This window comes from Bubalus kerabau, chromosome 18, assembly GCF_029407905.1.
Source record: "Bubalus kerabau isolate K-KA32 ecotype Philippines breed swamp buffalo chromosome 18, PCC_UOA_SB_1v2, whole genome shotgun sequence".
Taxonomy (NCBI): domain Eukaryota; kingdom Metazoa; phylum Chordata; class Mammalia; order Artiodactyla; family Bovidae; genus Bubalus; species Bubalus kerabau.
The window spans coordinates 25,027,565-25,048,911 of record NC_073641.1 but is presented as its reverse complement, the minus strand read 5'-3'; positions in this window follow the sequence as shown (position 1 = coordinate 25,048,911).

Here is a 21,347-nt window from a genome sequence, read left to right as displayed (position 1 = left end):
TGAACTATATAGCCCACCACTCTCCTCTATCCATGGGATTTCCCAGGCAAGAATATTGGAGTGGGTTGCCATTCCCTTCTCCAGGGTATTTTTCTGACCCAGGGATCGAACCTGGGCCTCTTGCATTCAGGCAGATTCTTTATCATCTGAGCTACAGGGAAGTCCTAATCTTTTCTGATTATATGAGCACTAGATGACCTTCCCTCTCTAAGCTAGTCTAAAAAGTCATTTTTACTATCAAATTTGTGCAAGTCCCCAGTATTATTTTTATTTTAAATCAAATCATTCAATAATAACCATATTATTGAATAGAATCCCTGGCTATACCCTCTAGTCCTGGTTCCCAGGACTGCTCACACTCCTCCCTACTTAGGTGCTCAGGTTGGAACTGTGGAGGAAGACTCACTACTTACAGTTTGGGGAGGGATTAAATGACTCTTTTGAAGAGAAGGAACTTTTGCCTGAGGACCTGTGAAATAATGAGCTTTTTATGCACTTTCTAGTTGGATGTACTTGGGGCATGGGGTAATAGAGGGAAAGATGTGCAATAGAGTAGTAACATCAGAAAAGTCTGCTGAGCCATCTGGCATCAGGAGAATTTGCCCAACTTACTTTCTGGAGGTTGTGATAAAATTTATATATATATTTTATAACACAAGGGCTTCTAGTAAGGCTTATGGGAAAAGTCAGGGCTGTCTCAAAAGGCAGAGGAACCAGAGATCAAATCGCCAACATTTGTTGGATCATAGAGAAAGTAAGGGAATTCCAGAAAAACATCTATTCCTGCTTCACTGACTATGCTAAAACCTTTGACTGTGTGGATCACAACAAACTGGAAAATTCTTAAAGCGATGGAAATAGCGGACAACCTTACCTGTCTCCTGAGAAACCTGTTTGCAGGTCAAGAAGCAACAGTTAGAACTGGACAGGAAACAATGGACTAGTTCCAAATTGGGAAAGGAGTACGACAAGATTGTATGTTGTCAACCTGATTATTTGACTTTCTATGCAGAGTACATCATGTGAAATGCCAGGCTGGATGAATCACAAGCTGGAATCAAGTCTGTCAGGAGAAATATCAACAACCTCAGATATGCAGATGATCTCACTCTCATGGCAGAAAGTGAAAAGGAACTAAAGAGACTCTTGAAGAGGGTGAAAGAGCAAAATGAAAAAGCTGGCTTAAAACATCATTAAAAAAAAAAAACTAAGATCATGGCATCCAGTTCTATCATTTCATGATAAACAAAAAGGGAAAAGGTGGAAACAGTGACAGATTTTATTTTCTTGGGCTCCCAAATCACTGTGGATAATGACTGCAAACATGAAATTAAAAAATGCATGCTACTTGGAAGGAAAGCTGTGACAAATCTAGACAGAGTATTAAAAAGCAGAGACATCACTTTGCCGACAAAGGTCTAAATAGTCAAAGCTATAGCTTTTCTAGCAGTCATGTATGGATGTGAGAGTTGGACCATAAAGAAGGTTGAGTGCCAAAGAATTGATGCCTTCATATTGTGGTGCTGGAAAAAACTCTTGAGAGTCCCTCGGATTGCAAGAAGTTCTAACTTGTCAACTCTAAAGGAAATCAACCCTGAATATTCATTGGAAGGACTGATGCTAAAGCTGAAACTCCAATACTTTGGCCACTTGATGTGAAGAGCTTGTTTGTTAGAAAAGATCCTGATGCTGGGAAAGATTGAAGGCTGGAAGAGAAGGGGACGACAGAGGATGAGATGGTTGGATGGCATGAGTTTGAACCATCCAACCATCCAAACTAAAGGACATGAGTTTGAGCAAACCCAGGGAGACAGTGAATGACAGAGGAGCCTGGCATGCTGCAGTCCATAAGGTTGCAAAGAACTGGACATGACTTTAGCAACTAAACAATAAACAACAGTACTGTCTCAAACTGCTGGGACTAAGTTGTAAGTCCTCAGCTTCCTCCCCCAGTACAAAAAAGTTCCAGTTTTGAATGGAAAGGAAACACTTGTAGTTCCATTTCCTCCCGGGCACAAGCAGGTCTAAAAAAAGAAGCGAGGCGAACAGAATGCTTCGTTTGCAAAGCGATGAGGAAGCAGAGCAACAGTGGTAGCAGAAAAGGTTTGAGGCTAGCGCAAGCAAAAAAGAATTGTAGATTTGGAAACGTACTCTAGTGAGATGGAAACATTAGATAAGTCTATCTAACTACACAGGGAGGGGTTTGGCATTATTTTCTTTCCTTTGAAATGAGCGTTATCTTCCAATCTAAGCATTGACTACTTCTCATTTCGCTTCCCTTATCTGGGAGCTTCCACTTGAATCTTATCCATTTTAAGTAGATGGTTAACTACAGCAGGATAGGGCTTTTTTCTTTTTTTGAACTTTCTGTTCTGTGTTAGTGTACAGCTGCTTGACAATGCTGTGATAGTTTCAGGTGAATAGCCAGGGATTCAGCCATACACATACTTGTATCCATTCTCCCCCAGACTCCCCTCCCATCCAAGCCGACACATAAAATTGAGCAGAGTTCCACGTGCAGTAGGTCCTTGTTGGTTATCCATTTTAAATACAGCAGTGTGTACATGCCCATCTCAAACTCCTAACTCACATTTTTAAGAAAGGTTCTAAAGTCACTGCATTTGGTGTGATGATTTCAGTTTGACAAACACTGGAACAGAACAACTGCAGAGCCCACGTCTGTGATCTGCTTCACCTGACAGCTTACTTTTATACTTGTCTGTGGAAAATGTCCAGATGCCACGATGACAAACAGAGAGATAGGAAAGTTAAGTTGGCAGGCCCCAGGTGTCCAAAGTATAACTTGACTGGGTTATAGAATAACCAGGTTGTCCAGTATTATTATGCACTTGTTCCCCAAACAGGCTGCACCCCATACACATCCAGAAAACTTTATAATGTTTTCCAATTTATTTTAAAATTTAAAGAGTAAAATTCACTTTTTGGTGTTAAGTTCTATGGGTTTTGACAAATGCTTTTTACCACCATCACAATCAAGAAGTAGAACCATTTCACCACCCCTCCCAAAATTCCCTCGTGTTATCTTTTTGTACTCAAACCCATCCCCACTGTTAAACTCCGGAAAACACTCATCTGTTCTCCATCACTACAGTTTTACATTTTCCAGAAAGTCATATAAATGGAATTATAGTATAGAAAGGAAATTCCTTTACTTTGTACAATATACTGGAGATTCATCCTTGTTGTTGCTTTTATCAGAATTTTGTTCCTCTTAATTGCTGAGTCCTATTCTATTATACAGATATACCACAGTTTGTTTATATACCCTCAGCTCAGAAACATTTAGGTTATTCCCAAATGTGGATGATTACGAATAAAGCTGCTATAACCATTCATATGGAGCTCTTTGTGTGGACTTACATTTTTATTTCTCTTGGTTAAATATCTAGGAGTGAGATACCTGGTAAGTTCTGAAAAATATTCCTATGTCTGCTGAATTTCAATCCCTTGGGTTTGGGGCCATGGAATATGTACTTTTTTTTTTTTTTAATGTACTTTTAAAATGCTCAGCAGGTGTGACTTCTTAATGGGTATGGAATGTTCATTTAGGGTAAGGAAATGTCTTAAAAGAAATATAGATGCTTTTTGTACATAGTGAATGTACTAAATGCCATTGAATTGTATACTTAAAATGGTTAATTTACATTATATGACTTTTGCTTTAATTTAGAAGAACCTAAAAAAAATGATCCCTATGTGATTCTAATTTTTGAACTTTCTGATCTTGGGAGGCTGTATGTAGATAGCTTTCATTTTTAAGATGTTTGCACTTGTTCAAGGTTTGTCTCAGGAGAATGTAATTGGATCTTGGGTCCAGGCTTCAACGTGTGAGTCTGTAACAAACTGAATCTTCTTTAGAAAGTTCAACAAGTCTTAACAACTTCTGGTGGTTAGAAGGTAGACTGTAGCTTATGTGCCCTCTTGGAGTTTGCAACAAGTTTAATTGGACGCAGACTTCTGAGATCATCAGATTTCTGCTCCCGTCTAATCATAGCTCCAAGTAATTAGTATGGCCTCGAGCAAATTCACTTTCACTTTTCACTTTCATGCACTGGAAAAGGAAATGGCAGCCCACTCCAGTGTTCTTGCCTGGAGAATCCCAGGGACGGGGGAGCCTGTTCGGCTGCCGTCTATGGGGTCGCACAGAGTCAAACACAACTGAAGCAACTTAGCAGCAGGAGCAACATTCAAAAAACTAGATCATGGCATCCAGTCCCATCACTTCATGGCAAATAGATGGGGAGACAATGGAAACAGTGGCAGATTTTATTTTCTTGGGCTCCAAAATCACTGCAGATGGTTACTGCAGCCATGAAATTAAAAGACACTTGCTCCTTGGAAGAAAAGCTATGACCAACCTGCTGCTGCTAAGTCACTTCAGTCGTGTCCAACTTTGTGTGACCCCATGGGCAGCTCACCAGGGTCCCCCGTCCCTGGGATTCTCCAGGCAAGAACACTGGAGTGGGTTGCCATTTCCTTCTCCAATTCATGAAAGTGAAAAGTGAAAGTGAAGTCGCTCAGTTGTGTCTGACTCTTAGCTACCCCATGGACTGCAGCCTACCAGACTCCTCCATCCATGGGATTTTCCAGGCAAGAGTACTGGAATGGGGTGCCATTGCCTTCCCAGATGACCAGCCCAGACAGCACATTAAAAAGCAGAGACATTACTTTGGTGACAAGGGTCCGTCTAGTCAAAGCTATGGTTTTTCCAGTAGTCATGTATGGATGTGAGAGTTGGACCAAAAAGAAAGCTGAGCGTCGAAGAATTGATGCTTTTGAACTGTGATGTTGGAGAAGATTTGAGAGTCCCTTGGACTGCAAGAAGACCCAGCCAGTAAATCCTAAAGGATATTAGTCCTGAATATTCATTGGAAGGACTGATTCTAAAGCTGAAGCTCCAATATTTAAGCCACCTGATGTGAAGAACTGATTCATTGGAAAAAATCCTGATGGTGGGAAAGAGTGAAGGCAGGAGGAGAAGGGGACGACAGAGGATGAGATGGTTGGATGGCATCACCAACTCAATGGATATGAGTTTGAGCAAGCTCTGGGAGTTGGTGATGGACAGGAAAGCCTGGCATGCTGCAGTCCATGGGGTTGAAAAGAGTCGGACATGACTGAGGGACTAAATTTACTGGGTCTAGCTTGTACTGAAGTGGAGCAGTGTAGCTGAGATCTTTCTCACCAGAGACTTACCAAGGGGTTGGATCACAAGGATGTTACACTTTGGACTTGAACCAGTGAAGAAGATTCAGTGATTGAACTCCCCAGTGTTCAGATTGTATCTGACCATGAGCAAAAACAGGAAATTGTTGTGCTACCACATATACCTTGCCTTTCCTGCCTTCCCCTGCTTCCTCAGTCTGACTCAGGGCTGGAAGCATTCACTGCAGACTTGGTCATGGAGGTGAGGAATAATCAGCCAAAAAAACCAGCAGTGAAGATAATTTGTTTGGATCGGCTGTTTCTTTATCTCTCTTTTCTGGACTTCTTCCCTACAACTTGGTGCCTTTACAGACAGACTCCCAGGGTGGAGAGCTCTGTGGCTATCTAACCCAGCGGTCTTTATGTACTAGAACATTTTCTGACTACTTCTATCTCCTCACCCTTATTTTTCCTGTATTCTATCCTCCCTTCAAGTCTAGTGTGAAATTGGAATTAAGGTGTGGAGAGTGGTAGTATCTGAACATATTTGCTCTTTCTCTGCTTCTACGTGATTGATATGTTATTCTCTCCTCATTATCACCTGAAGAAATGAGCAGGGCAGGAGTCAGAACACACAGTAGGACTGTTGGTGAAGAAATTTTTTTCGGTCAGGGAAACATTTACATGCATGTTACATAGGAAATTGATCTGAATGTATTCCTCTGTTTATATAAAAGGTCAAAATTCCAGAGTATTCTGTAGAAGCATAGTTAACTTGCTTATCCACCCATCCCTTCATCCATCCATCCATCCATCCATCTAATAAACAATTATGGACCCCTCCTATGTACATGCTACTGTGCTATATGATACATTATAATATACGTTGGGAAGGAATAGGGAAGAGACAAAGATAAGATAAATAGATGCCTTAAGGCAGTGACTGTCAGGGACTTATCATCTAAGAGAGAATTGGAAAATCTTGGCTGGTACACACAATGATGATCCCTAAGGAAAACAGCACAGCTGCTTCACAGGCTGTAAGGGAGACCAAAAAAGCACATAATGACATCTTGGCAAAATGTACCTCAAGGCACATTTCCCAGAGGGCTGTGGTTGCCTGGTCTGCACCCCTCCTTGGTTATAATAGTGGCTAGCAGGCCGTGTTCTGTCATTAGTAACAGCTCCCTTTGTGGGAATAGTGGTGTAATTGCGGACAGAAGTTCATGCTGGGTTCTATTTATAGCCTCTGATGACTCATTAATATGTTACCTTAGCAAAGGATAGTTCCAGAGCTAGCCGCCTGTTACCTTTCAGTCACAAACATTCTCACTGGAATATTCTGATGAAATAAAAAGCAAATTATCTGTAAAATACTCCTAGCAATTTGAACATCAGCCTTTTAATTGGTGTAATATTAGCCACGCTTATATTTGTATTGTAAACTACGTTTGTCAAAAGTACCTGCATCTCCTGGTGCTTACCAACAGGTAGATTTTGTGTTAAGGAGAAAAAAAAAATTCACGGGTGGTTTTCTAAAGAGTTTAACCAGCAGTTGATCTGGAAAATATGTTAACCAACCTTCAAAAGTATTTCCGTTCCCGGAAGTCTTTGCACCCTCTGTGACTAGGCCCTTTGTGACATTTCCACACACGTGACCTTCGTACTCATCACTTTGACTCCAGCAGAGAAGTCGTGGTTGAGGGTAACTCTAAGTTTGTTGAGATGTTAAAGTAAGACTTTGAAGCTGCAGTGCATTTATCAATTCTGTCTGAAAAACAACCTCTGTGGTTAAGCATGTTAAATCCCCCTGTGCTTTCATAGCAGCTTGGCTAAAGGTTATTACAATGAACACTGGAGGATGAGTGGGAGATAACTTAGATCAGAGCACTGTCACTGAAATGAGTTCAAAGAAGTTACTCATCTTCTATGCATTTTGGCAAAATCTCATAATCAGATGTTATTCTACACTTTGTTAAAAATACAGCCTATACCAAAGACTACTGAAGCCAAGTGCTAGCAAAAATGAAAGCAACTGGAAATTTCATACATTGCTGATGGAAATGCAAATGGTGCAGCCCCTTTGGAAAACAATTTGGCAGTTTCTCATGAAGTGAAACACACACTTAGCCCATACAATGGTCTCAAACTCCTAGGTATTTACCGAAGAGAAATGAAACGCTATGTCCTTGGCAGGTCCTGGTGCATGTGGGAGGAACAGAGTATTCAGGCTGAGCAAACAGCCTCTCCAAGAGCGTGACAAGGTGTAGGGACGGAGGATATGGAGCATGGAGGGTGGGAGAGGAAAGAAGATGAGGCTGGAGACAGCCAGTGTTGAGCTTGGTGGGTCTTTGATCTTTATCCTGAGATTGATGAGCGACTATTAAAATGTGTGAAGCAAGAGGATGACATAACCAGACATGCCTTTTGAAAAGATCAGTCCAGCTTCAGTGCAGAGAACAGGCTGGAGGGAGCTGCGGAGGACTGTGGGGAGGCAGGCCTTGTCTGGGATAGTTCACAGTGGGTTGGGTTGTGGCCTCGGGGATCTTCTCTTTAACCCTCCAAACCCCTGAGATAGTTTGCACTGATGTCTTTTCTATAACAATAGAAATATTTCTGTTTAGAAATAGCAATATTTCTAATAGAAAGAAGAATGATGAATTGCTTGCTTTAAAAATGTGTTTATTATAAAATATTCAACATATAAAAGAGAATTTATGTAAAATATTAAGGTAAACATAGAGAACATAATGAAAACTGTGCAAAGCCATCTGCCTGTTTCAGAACCAGAACATTATTGTTATGAAAATCTTCTTTAAACCAGACTCTGCTTAATTTTAAAAAGGGATTGGAAACTCTCCTTGGAATGTGGTGATATCAGGACTTTCTAACAATTAGAGCTTTTAGGCAATAGAAGAAGCTGCTTCAGGAGCCCGTGGGAGGTCGAGAGCAGTGTGTGTGAGAATGCAGAGGAAGGGTTCCCAGGAGCGGAGGGAGGTCGGGTGGATGGGTGCAAACGTGCTCGTCCTAAAATCCTCTGCCATGATGCCACAAAGAGAAGAAATAAATGGGAAGAGCAGAGCTTTACAGGGGCATTTAAAACCTTGAAGTACTGGCTTCTTAAAATTAAATGTGGAATTGTAGCTATTTTTTGACGTCCTTTGATTTTGGGAATACATAAGATAGAACCAGGTTTATACACATAGTCCTATACACAGAAATATATGTGGCTGTAATATTTTAAGTTCTTGAGCCCAGAAACAATGGGTTAGGAGCAACATGAGGGACAGGACAGAGTTTTTGAATACAGGGAAAGAGTTGCAGCTCTATTTTCTATCTGTAGCAGGAGGTGGCAGACCATGGCTTTGCGGCCAAATGATGTTTGTTTTTGTATGGCTCACAACCTGGGAAGGGTTTTTACATTTTATCTGATTGGTTGAACTTTTAAATTTAAGATAATTGCCGACTTACATGCAGTTACAGTATGTGCATCTATTATTACACAGAAAAAATTAGATATACTGGATTCATCAAAATTAAAACTTGTGTGTCTCAGTGAAAAGGCAACCCACAGAACTGGTGAAAATAATTGCAAATCACATGTCTGATAAGTGATTAATATGCAGGAGATATAAAGAATTCTTACAAAGCGAAAACAAAAAAAACAATCTATCAAAAAAATGAGGAAAAGACTTAGACCGTTCTCCAGAGAAGATAAAAAATGACCAATAAGCACTTAAAAATATGCTCAATATCAATAATCAATTGCTTTATAATCCTAAACAGAATACCATAACCAGCCTAGATGAATCAGGATTCACCCCTGGAAGGGGGAAGAACCCGTGTTTGAGACACATGGTCACCTAATACTTGAACAAAACTAGAATTTTGTTAGCAAAGAAAAATGTGGGGGGATGAATGTTGGGAAGCAACAAAGAGTGTCTGCCATCCTCACAGTTTGGATGTCTGCAACCTCAGTTGTGGAGTCTGTGAGCCAGGATGTGGGCTTTCACCAGACACCAAATCTGCGGGCACCTTGATCTTGGACTTCCCAGCCTCAAGAACTGTGAGAAACAAAGTTACATTGTTTATAAGCCACCCAGTTTCTGATACTCTGCTATAGCAGCCCACGCTGACTAAGATGCCGTCCAGCGCCTCCTTCCATCTGGTCTTGAGGTATTTTTGAACGTTGACTTTCCTTTCCTAGGTGACATAACTCAGTAGTAGTCATCTCTCCATTTGTGGGTAGAAATAAAATATTCATGCAGAATCTCAAATTTACCCAGAGCCTACCTACCCCCTCTTTTTAGGAATAGGGGAAAAAGTCTGAGAAATGTACCTCTGACTGAAATAGAGAAAAGAGAGCAATGATATCAGTGAGAGAGCTTCTAGGAGAGTGAAGTCAGACAGGTGGATGATGCTACAGCTGACACTCTTGGGACTGAATACTTACACAAGAGGGGCATATGGGGCAAAAAGGAGAAGGAAATGGCAACCCACTCCAGTATTCTTGCCTGGAGAATCCCAGGGATGGAGGAGCCTGGTGGGCTGCTCTCCGTGTGGTCGCACAGAGTCAGACACGACTGAAATGACTTAGCAGCAGCAGCAGCATGGGGGCAAAAAGACATGAGAACTAAAATTTTGCGTAATGGTGAGTGCCTTCCTGTTAGACTCTGTTCTCACTCTGACCTGAATCTGAAATTTTGAGTGATTAAAAGTTTGAATGGGGGCTATTAAATTCAGATTAGTCCAGAGGAAGACTGTCCCGACAAGAGTTAAAGCCCTGTCTCTGCTAATCGGCAGCTTTTCCCACCTTCAGGCCTCTCCATACATTGATCCTTGCCTGCGGCTTCCAGCAGGTCTAGTGTCTCCACAAAGATAACTGAAGTCTTGAGGCGGGTCCAGTGAGGTTGGGCCTCCTCCTCCGCCAATCAGATTTCTTTCCTGTCTGAATTATATGTAATGCCATCCCTAGGGTCAGAGCACCTTTCACACTCTTTTTCAGACTCTTAAGAATCTTCCCTAAAATTTCGTTTGTATCCATCTGCCCTGAGTGCATTTTATTGATCCCCTGAGCACAATCTGAATCTTGGTAAGCCTTCTCAGAGCATTCTGTATCAGGAATTGGAGTGGGGAGAGATCGAGGGTGGAATAAATTCTAAGAGGCACAGATGGGTTAGAAACAGGTGTCACCGTTAGTGTTCCCTGAGGTTAAGTGACAGACTGCTGGGATAGTGGAAGAGGCACACTTGACACTCTTGGTAAGCAAGCAGAAGTGTGAGTGTGGAGAGAGTAAGTGGGAAGCATCAAGAAGGCTGCTTCACAGCTATGTATTCCTCCTTCAAAATCCTTTTAGTTTTTGATGTGATAAGTAGAGAATTTTTACTACAAATCCTTATGGCTATGATAAAACTATTAACAGAATATTTTGGAAATAATGTTTTATTAATTCATATTGCTACTCTTTTGAGAAAGGATACATAAACTGAACAGTACAGCATGAATAATAATTAGAAATAAAAGAAGAAGGACAACACAAAACAGAGCCAGGAATGTGACTAAAAATGCACACCAATTATTAGTCATGACCTGGGTGTAGATTTAACTTCAGGCTGACCAGCAACCAACTTAAAATGGGAGATGTGACTGGTTATACAGTTTGCATAGTTGATAAGATTAAAAAAAAGCCAGTGGCCCAAAATAAGTAAATCATTCTTGGTACTAAGACCAGACAAATTCTTTGGCGAGTCTCCTGGATAGGATGGTGTGAAATGCTGACATGGATTCTCCATGGAAAAATACTGGACTGGGTTGCCATTTCCTATTTCAGGGGATCTTCTGGACCCAGGATCAAACTCACGTCTCTTATATCTCCTGCATGGGCAGGTGGGTTCTTTACCACCAGTACCACTCGGGAAGCCCATATTTTTTAGGAGAGACAACGACAGAATCTTTTAGGCTAGCTAGTTGTACTCAGGGGAAAGATGGGTGGTGGTAGTGGGGGCTCTTTGAAATATCAGTACATGTTCACAAGTGTGAAAAGCCACCAAATATTGCCAGTATAGGAAATTTCATTGTCTCAGTGAGGAAAAAACACTAATAGTCCATTTTTCTAGAAGAAGGAGAAAGTCCTGCCGTCAGAGCTCTAATATCATTGTTCTTTCTCCAATCTATGGTTTGCAATATGTGCACACACACACACACACACACACACACACTTCTCAAATTCACATTCCATGCCTTGGCTGAATGAGGGAAAGGGTATCCTATACTTGTTGTAAAAATTAAAAAGAAACCACTAATTAAAATTACTGCAAACTGACACTAGGCAATAAATTATAATTAAATATTATCTATTCTTTTGCAACAGTGGAGTCAGATTCTGTGGATACTGAAGCTTATACAACTTTGGGCACTCTTGTTAAGGTAAAGAACATAAAATTATGAAAAAATGGGCATGAAAATAAATAAAGAGAAAGAAATAAATCACAACAAATGACTAGAGCTGTGGAGATTTCAGTGCGTTCTTTCTGAAAGTAGGCAGTTTACCAGAAATGCTTACATAGAAATGTTTCCTCCCTTTTCACCGTCAAGTAACCCCCAGCACTCGCAGGGACCTTTGCAAGTAAAGCTTAACCAACATTAATTTATGGCTTGAGAGAAAATCCTGTTTTTGGTTCCCATCACTAAATCCATCATCTTTTCCTAGAAGATGAAGCTTCTTCCTTCCTCTGATAATGCAAACGTTGAACTGTTATTGACAAGACCCCAAAGAAATCAATGCCTTTATTTTTTTTTAAATGACTTCATATCCATCTGGAAAAAATAATAGCTCCCAGACTCATTCTTTTTAAAGTGATCCTTTGCCCTCACTCATAGTTCTAAATATGGCTCTTTGGCTGTCATGTGAGAGAATTTCCAGAGAAGTTTTTGGGGCCAAAGAGGAGGAATGTGAGATTGGCTCTGCTCTGTGAGGCAAACAGCAGGAAGCTGGGAAAGTCTTATATCTCTGAATGTGTTTTGTGTACATCTTGTCCTCTCTTCTAATCAATTTTACTTTTGTTTCTTGGATGAAAAGCTGTAAGTTGCCACTGACAAGCTGTGAGAGTGTTGACTTCAGTTTTGTAACAAATCAATTTGAATGTGGAAAACCAGATGGAAAAACAGTCTCCAATCTGAAAAGTGAAAAGTAAAATCTACTTCTAGAAAACTATTGCCTATGACTTGGAGAAAAACTAGAATTATTTTTAAAATGATGCCAGTTTTGCTGACTTTCCTCTCACTTCTTGTAATTTTACTCTGGGATTTAAGCAGTGTTAGCATATTTGCCACACAATAGATTTCCTGTAGTAAAGTCATAGGTTGAGTTTATCTGAAGGAAAGAAAGCAAGGCCCTCTGATGATTAACACAAAAATTAAATGTGGTCAGATATTTTTTAGAAGTCAGCAGTGCCTGTAGAATCCCAGGGATGGTGGACCTGGTGGGCTGCCGTCTATGGGGTCGCACAGAGTCGGACACGACTGAAGGGACTTAGCAGCAGTAGCAGCAGTCAGTTTAATACAGGAAGATCCCTCCTATATGGCCGGGGATCCTTGTGGTAACTGAGCCCCTGGCAGCTGCTTCATGGAAGTGATCTAGTTCAGGTTCCTGGGAAGTGGTGTGGGATGAGCAACTCCTCGGTGAGTGTGAGTACTCAGGGGAGGTAGGGCTCTGAGCTGGGGCTGGAAAGCAAAGCCTGAGGTTCTCAGGGCTGAGAGTTAATTTTCTGGTCCATGGGTCTCTGCACAAATTGGGGAACCCTTTTAGAACTGACACCTTTGATTAGGCAGCCACAGGGCTGCCAACTGGAACATGTCAAACTGACCAATGAGTTTTATAGGAGACTCTGAAAAGGAATGAAATGGGAAACAGTGTACATGAAGGAAAAAAAAAAGAAAAGAAAGAAAGCAGAAAGAAATTCAAGCTCCAAGTCTGGAGAAGAGACACAGACTGTTCTGAAGTATACAACCACATGAACTCTCAATATACACAGACTAGCGTCAAAGAGGTCTGATCTGGATAAAAACTTAAAGGATACATTCATTTTTAGAGTTAAAATAAATTTACTATTTTAAGACCTATTCCTTAACCATTACATAACTGAGAAAACAACTAGAAATCCTCCTGGGATGGCTTAAATGCCCAAAGGGAAAAAAAAAAATCAGTTCAGTGTAGTCACTCAGTTATGTCCGAGTCTTTGTGACCCTGTGGACTGCAGCACGCCTGGCATCCCTGTCCATCACCAACTCCCAGAGCCTTCACAAACTCATGTCCATTGTGTCGGTGATGCCATCCAACCATCTCATCCTCTGTTGTCCCCTTCTCCTCCCACCTTCAATCTTTCCCAGCATCAGGGTCTTTTCCAGTGATTTGGTTCTTTGTATCAGGTGGCCAAAGTATTGGAGTTTCAGCTTCAGCATCAGTCCTTCCAATGAATATTCAGGACTGAGTTCCTTTAGGATTGATTGGTTGGATCTCCTTGCAGTCCAAGGGACTCTCACGAGTCTTCTCCAACACCACAGTTCAAAAGCATCAATTCTTTGGCGCTCAGCTTTCTTTATAGTCCATTTCTCATATCCATACATGACTATTGGAAAAACCATAGCTTTGACTAGGCAGACTTTTGTTGGTAAAGTAATGTCTCTGCTTTTTAATAGGCTGTCTAGGTTGGTCATAGCTTTTCTTCCAAGGAGCAAGCATCTTTTAATTTCATGGCTACAGTCACCATTTGCAGTGATTTTGGAGCCCCCCTAAAATAAAGTCTCTCACTGTTTCCATTGTTTCCCCATCTATTTGCCATGAAGTGATGGAACCAGATGCCATGATCTTAGTTTTCTGAATATTGAGTTTTAAGCCAAACTTTTTCACTCTCCTCTTTCACTTTCATCAAGAAGCTCTTTAGTTCTTCACTTTCTGCCATAAGGGTGGTGTCATCTGTATATCTGAGGTTATTGATATTTCTCCTGGTAATCACAAAGTTGTGATGAGGGCAATTAATTGTTCTTATCTAAATGTAAGCCAAAATACTTTAAGTACTTGAAAACAGTTGTTTTCCTTTAGAAGTCTAAACATGATTTTGGCATTTGTTTTGTAAATCTTATTTTTCAAAATATTGTAGATTTAGAATATATCTTGAAATTATTCTGCACTTTTTCTTTTTAGCAGGATGAGCAAGAACATGGTCTTATTCCATGTGGAATACATGTAGCAATAACAACAATTATTATAGCAATAATAACATTGATTCCCCCCCCCCTTTTTTTTTGTATTTACTATGTACCAGCCTCTGTACTGATTTATTTTTGCATATGCTTTTTTTAAAAATCAGGTTTTTTATTTTTATCACATCATGTGGGATCCTACTTCCCTGACCAGGTATTGAATCTGTACCCCCTACAACAGAAGCATAGAATCTTAACCACTGGACTGCCAGGGAAATCCCTGTATATGCTTTTTGAGATTACATTGTTTTTTTAAATTGGTCATCTCCACCCACTAAAAAATGTACAAGAAATTGAAGAACATAGAGTGAGAAGTACCAAAAGTAATTCTGCTTTCTTGTTCCCTAATCTTTCCCCCAGAATCCAGCAGGCTCACCAGTCTCTTCTGTTTGCCTTCCAAGTTATTGTGCTGAGCATTTAAGATATATTATTTCATTTTATCCTCACCACAACCCTACGTAGTAACTATTATTATCATTTTTATTAATAGATGAGGAAACTGAAGCACAGTGCGAACTTGCCCCACATCACAAGAAAAGTAGGAGAACCAGGATCAGAATTCACAGCAGTTTCATCACTACTGTACTTCCTTCCGCTATCTTCACTCCAGATGGCCTCCGAGCCTGGACTCTACTGTCTCTCTCCTTTACCCTCTTCCTAAATCCTACTAACCCTTCAGGACCCTGGTCATACTACTATTCCTACTGGCATTTACTGAGTGCTTTCTGTATACCAGGCCCTTACACAAACACACACAATCTTATTTAATCCTCACTGAGCCCTGTGAGGCATGTGTTATTATTATCCTCACTTAACAGAAGTGAAACTGAGGCTTAGAAAGTCACACAGCTCAGAAGCGGCAGAGGCCAGAGTAACCCAGGACAGTCTGGTTGAGGCCCTTGCCTCCCAGCTCAGACTCGCCCACCCTCACAAAGCTCTCCCTGACCTGCTGTGTTTCACTCCTCTCAGGAAACCCCAACACTTCTCCTCACAAACCAACACGGTATCAGCTAGCAAATCATCCTGTATTATTCTCTGCAACTTAGTATTCTAGAATCTTCTCTTTCAACTTTGCTGTCCACCCCTGGAGAGCAAAGACTCTATTTTTAATGCTCAGTCAATTATGCTTAGCAAATGCCTGGTGAACGGTAAGCGCACAATACACAATTGGTGTTTTATTATTAAAAAATATCTTAGCTCCCTGTGAGTAGTTGTAGAAATCCTAATGAGATCTTACAAAATAGAAAATGGACTAATGAAAATGAGCTCTTTAAACTTCTGTCTGGAATTGTGTCAACAGCATATTTAACTTTTGAAAAATCAAATCAATGAGCACTAGAGAAAGTGAGATGAAAAAAGTCAGTTTAGAGAGTGCAGTGATTCTATCTGTGGGCGAGCAGCAGGACCCTGCAGCCTCCCTCTGCTGGATGGGTCTCCATTCTAAGGGCTTCTCAGAGTGTGGTGCATGGTACCTTCCCTCTGAATATGGTTCTATTGCTTCTACTGTGCTGTGCTGGGTTTTGTTTATTTTTGTGTGTGTTTTTAAATATTTATACAACACAGCCTTTAAATACAAGTTTATCTGGTGTTTAACTGAGGACACTGAACTGAGTTCAAACGCTAGAAGATAATCCAACTATATATCCTTCTTTTAGGAAAACTAAAGAGTTTCTACTTTTGGAACCCAACTGCAGTTTAAGATGCTACAACACTGTACTTTGTATCTAAGGACAAAGATGGTCCCTAGCCAGAAAAACTTCAGATCCTTTTAGTTTACTTGCTCCAATATTGGGCAAATAAATTTGAAAACTACTTTCCACAGTGAAAAAAGATCTCTGTGTGAAATGAGGTTGTTTTGGTTTGTATTAGTTTGCCTTTTCTCTTTCCAGTGACATTGTCTCAACTTGCAAATTAACCCTCATCATGGGTGAGGCCTTTGCTTAAGAAACTGACACCACCACCCTCTGATAAGTCAACTTAGCATAAACTTCCAAGTAAAAGGAACCCCTGCTGGGTGGAATATTGGGTTAGAAGTTCTCCAAATTTCCTCCCAAACATCTCACTCTGTAATGATATTCCAGCAGCCCTAAATTTACTACAACAAAGTTTTCTGAATACTTGATGGTCTCTTTCCTTTAACCAAGCACATTAGCTGCTCTCCAGACCCTTCAGTTCCTTTGGTAGCTGGATCATCAGCTGCACTTTGGGCCACTTTGCAGGGCTGTGGGGACTACTGCTCAGACCTGCAGGGACATATTTAACTTGCTGATTTTGGGGTATGCCCCTTTACTAACTGCTCTTGTCTGCCTTTTGTTAGATCAGTGTAACCACGAGTAGATACTTAAATTTAAGGAAGATTAAGTGTTATTTGTGAATATTTGTATCCTGGAACCCCAGGCAGGGGTAGAGGTCTACTCTGGAGCCCTCTGAAAGCAGAACAGACTTCTAGACTTTGAGCACAGGGTCTCTAGTCAGAAAAGCAGGACACCAACACAGTTGTGGAGAAGGAAATGGCAACCCACTCCAGTACTCTTGCCTGGAAAATCCCATGGATGGAGGAGCCTGGTAGGCTACAGCCCATGGGGTCGCTAGAGTCAGACACAACTGAGCGACTTCACTTTCACTTTTCACTTTCATGCATTGGAGAAGGAAATGGCAACCCACTCCAGTGTTCTTGCCTGGAGAATCCCAGGGACGGGGGAACCTGGTGGGCTGTCGTCTATGGGGTCGCACAGAGTCGGACACGACTGAAGTGACTTAGCAGCAGCAGCAGAATGGTTGAGGAAAACTTGCAGGGGAAGGCTACCAGCCCTTGCCTCGATGTTTGGAGCTGCCTAACAGTCTCCGTGTCTCTTTAAAGCTGTTTTGCCTTGTTGTGACCCATTTCTAATTTTGTTGAAAAATGGTTTTCTTGACGCACTATCCAGAGACCCTCAGTTAAACTTTCATTCCCCTTCTCAGGGGCATATTACCATGAATGGGCTTAAAAAGCCATATCCTCTGACAGTTTCCTTCCCCATACCTCGCTTTCCGCCCAGTCTCACAACTCTTGTCCCCCAAATCTGAATGTGCTTTCTTGATAAGCGAGGTGGGCCAGTTATAGGACTGCCCAGTCAGCCTTCCGTTTATCAAGCCTCAGCCCAAGCGTAGCTTCCTTTAGGAGGCCGCCACCCCCTCAAATGCCGATTCCCAATTCCCACCCACCTGAGACCATACTCCTCTCTTGCTCACATGGCACCTGCCTGATACATTGATCCGTGTGGGACCTGGTCTGTTTCCTTGTCTGCCTTTCACCCTGAGCTGTTACCTCAACAACTGGGTTTTATTCATCCTTCCCCACAGTTCCTGCAAGTAGTGTTTTGGGGGATAATTAACCTGCCTGGGGAGTTTTTCTCTTCTTATTTTCCTCAGCTCTCACATTTTTACACTTTCATACATTTTCATATAAACAGAAAAATAGAACAGTACACAGTGAATACTCATTTATCTAGATGTACCGTTTTACTAATTGCTTACACCTTGCCATATTTACTTCACTTGCTCTTTTTTGCTCAACTATTTCAAAGCGAATTTCAGATTTAATAACATTTAACCCCTAAATACTCATACATCTCTGAAAATAATGACATTTTCTGACAGAACCATAATACCATTTTCACACATATTCATATTATCATACCTAAAAATACTTCCCAAATGTCACCATTGTCCCCAGAAGATTTCTTAGAATCCACTTCAGGTATACCTTGGTAGGTCCTTGACCAACCAGTTGGAGACATTCAGCTATTATGTTCCTAAATCTCTTTTAACTTTCAACAGTCCCTTCCCCTCTTTCCCATGTTTATGGACTTGTTGAAGAAATCCAGCCAATTCTATCAAAAGTCCTACTTTCTTGGTGGTGTTTAACTTTGCCAGACTTGCGAGGTGAGCTGACCGAAGGAAGAACCGCAGGCACTGCTGCCAGAGTCTCCCCCTTGTCAGGGGCCTCCCATTCTATCCTCTTCTTTGTTCTCATCGTCTCAGCACAAATCTTTGAGGCATCAAGACTGGAGACTTACCCTGTGCTCTCACGCCTTCTGCTTGGGTGTCCCTTTCCTGTCCTTGCTGTCAGCTAGTGTGAGCCTTCCAACCAAGCAGGGGTCTGCACAGCTCTCCCATCACTGCCAGCAACAACCACACGAGACCCTGGCACCCATAAAACACGCTGGGGAGAAAGTCTTTGAACCTAGGAATCTTGAATCCCCATGAATGAATCTTTTCATTATCAGTAGCAGCAACCAGCAGCCACCATTTTGAATGAAGTTAAATTCTCTCTTTTTATGCTATTCATGGGGTTCTCCAGACAAGAATACTGGAGTGGTTTGCCATTCTGTCCTTCAGTGGACCACATTCTGTCAGAACTCTCTGCTATGACCCATCCATCTTGGCTTGCCCTGAGTGGCATGGCTCATAGCTTTATTGAGTTACTCAAGCTCCTTCACCATGACAAGGCTATGATCCATGAAGGGGCTTCAACTGACTGGTTCAAAATTGGGAAGGGAGTATGACAAGGCTGTATATTGTCATCCTATTTATTTAACTTCTATATAGATCATGCAAAATGCCAGGCCGAATGAATCACAAGCTGGAGTCAAGATTGCCAGGAGAAATATCAACAATCTAAGATATGCAGATGATACTCTAATGGCAGAAAGTGAAGAGGAACTAAAGAGTCCTTTGATGAGGGTGAAAGAGGAGAGTGAAAAACCTGGCTTAAAACTCAACAGTCAAACAACTAAGATCATGGCATCTGATCCCATCATTTTATGGCAAACAGAAGGAGAAATAGTGGAAGGAGTGACAGATATTATTTTCTTTGGCTCCAAAATCACTGCAGACGGTGACTGCAGCCATGAAATTAAAAGACACTTGCTCGTTGGAAGAAAAATTATGACAAACCTAGACAGCATATTAAAAAGCAGAGAGTTGACATTGCTGACAAAGATCCATATAGTCAAAGCTATGACTTTTCCAATAGTCATGTACAGATGTGAGAGTTGGATTATAAAGAAAGCTGAACATTGAAGAACTGATGCTTTCAAATTGTGGTGCTGGAGAAAACTCTTGAGAGTCCCTTGGACTGCAAGGGAGATCAAACCAGTCAATCCTAAAGGAAATCAACCCTGATTATTTATTGGAAGGACTGATGCTGAAGCTCCAATACTTTGGCCATCTAATGGGAAGAGCCAAATTATTGGAAAAGACCCTGATGCTGGGAAAGATTTAAGGCAAAAGGAGAAGAGGGCAGCAGAGGATGAGATGGTTAGATAGCATGACTGTCTCATGCTAATGAGACATGAATTTGAGCAAACTCCAGGATATAGTGAAGGACAGGGAAGCCTGGTGTGCTGCAGTTCATGGGGTATCAAAGAGTCAGACACGACTGAGGGACTGAACAACAAGCTCTCCTTCAACTTCCATGAAGTCAATGCTGTTTAGTCACTAAGTCATGTCCAAATCTTATGACCCCACAAACTGTAGCCCTCCAGGCTCCTCTATCCATGGGGTTTCCCAGGCAAGAAAACTGGAATAGGTTGCCATTTCCTTTTCCATGAAGACATTAAACCTCTTAAATTCATCCCAGGAAAAGAGCCTGTTTTCTAAGTGATGTCAGGTCCAGTAGTGCGACCACCACTCTCTTGCCCCAAGATAGTCTATCTCCAGGCAGAAAATCATTCCCACTGACTCCTGCTGGCAACAAAGAGATTTCCACTGATTTGATGGAGAAACATGATGGGATTTAGTCTCTGCTGTAAAGTCAATAGACAATTGTCTTGGCTGAGATGCTCCAGCAAATCACCCGGGAAGAGCAGGACCTACTTTCCATTTCAGAGGGATGGGTGGAGGTGGGAGGTGGTGGGCAGCTTGGAGTGGGGAGAAAGAATGAAGTTGGTGGGGAGGCTGGGAATAGCTGTGAGTTTAAATTGGAAGTCCTAGGCCACAGGCAGTCAGAGAACATGAAAATTCAGGCATACAGAGGATTCCTGAAAGTGTTGATCCCTCTTTAGGGGAAGAGAGAAGTGGAGGAGGACAGTCATGGCAGCAGAGGGTGTGGGCTGGAACCCCTGGAGGGACAGTTCCAGTCGGCCTGATATGAATATCTGTTTACTTTGGCTCCATGGAATTTCTAGTTGTTTATTTTTTTAACCAGGAAAAAACTCTCCAACAACTCATGTCTAGTGGTGGAGTAGGTCCTGTTTTATTCTTCCTGAATGTGGTAAACTGCCTGATACCAAAGAGGAGAAACAAGAGGACTTTATAATTTCACAGGCTTCCCTGGGAGCTCAGCTGGTAAAGAACCCGCCTGCCAATGCAGGAGATGCAAGAGATCTGAGTTCGACCCCTGGGTCAGGAAGATTCCCCTGGGGAGGGAAATAGCAACCCACTCCAGTATTTTTGCCTGGAAAATTCCATTGACGGAGGAGCCTGGTGGGCTACAGTCCATGGGGTTGCAAAGAGCTATGCTTTTACACAAAATTCTCAACTGGGAGATTATGGTTAAACCTTTTCATTTCCTGGCTTTTCCTTTTCCTAACTCTGTTTCCTGTTTTCCCTTTTGCTGTGGTGCTCCCTTCCCTGCCCCCCTACACACAGACACATTCCACTCTCTGGCAAAATCAGAACATTATTTGGTTTTGAAATAGTCACTGCAGAAGTTTATGAAATCTTTTCTCTAGAGGTTTCATGAAGGCGGATCTGAGCCTGTCTCTTTTGCAACAGCTTAGGGAGAGCTGGGGGAGGGTGCTGGTGAGAGATCAGGTGACCCCTCAAGGACTCCCGTCTTTGTGGCACAATAGCAGCTTGATCCCCAGAGTAGGGAGAGAGGGCAGGAGTGGTAGAAACTTCTGTGTTCCCTCCTCAAGATCCAGTGGGAGGCCTGG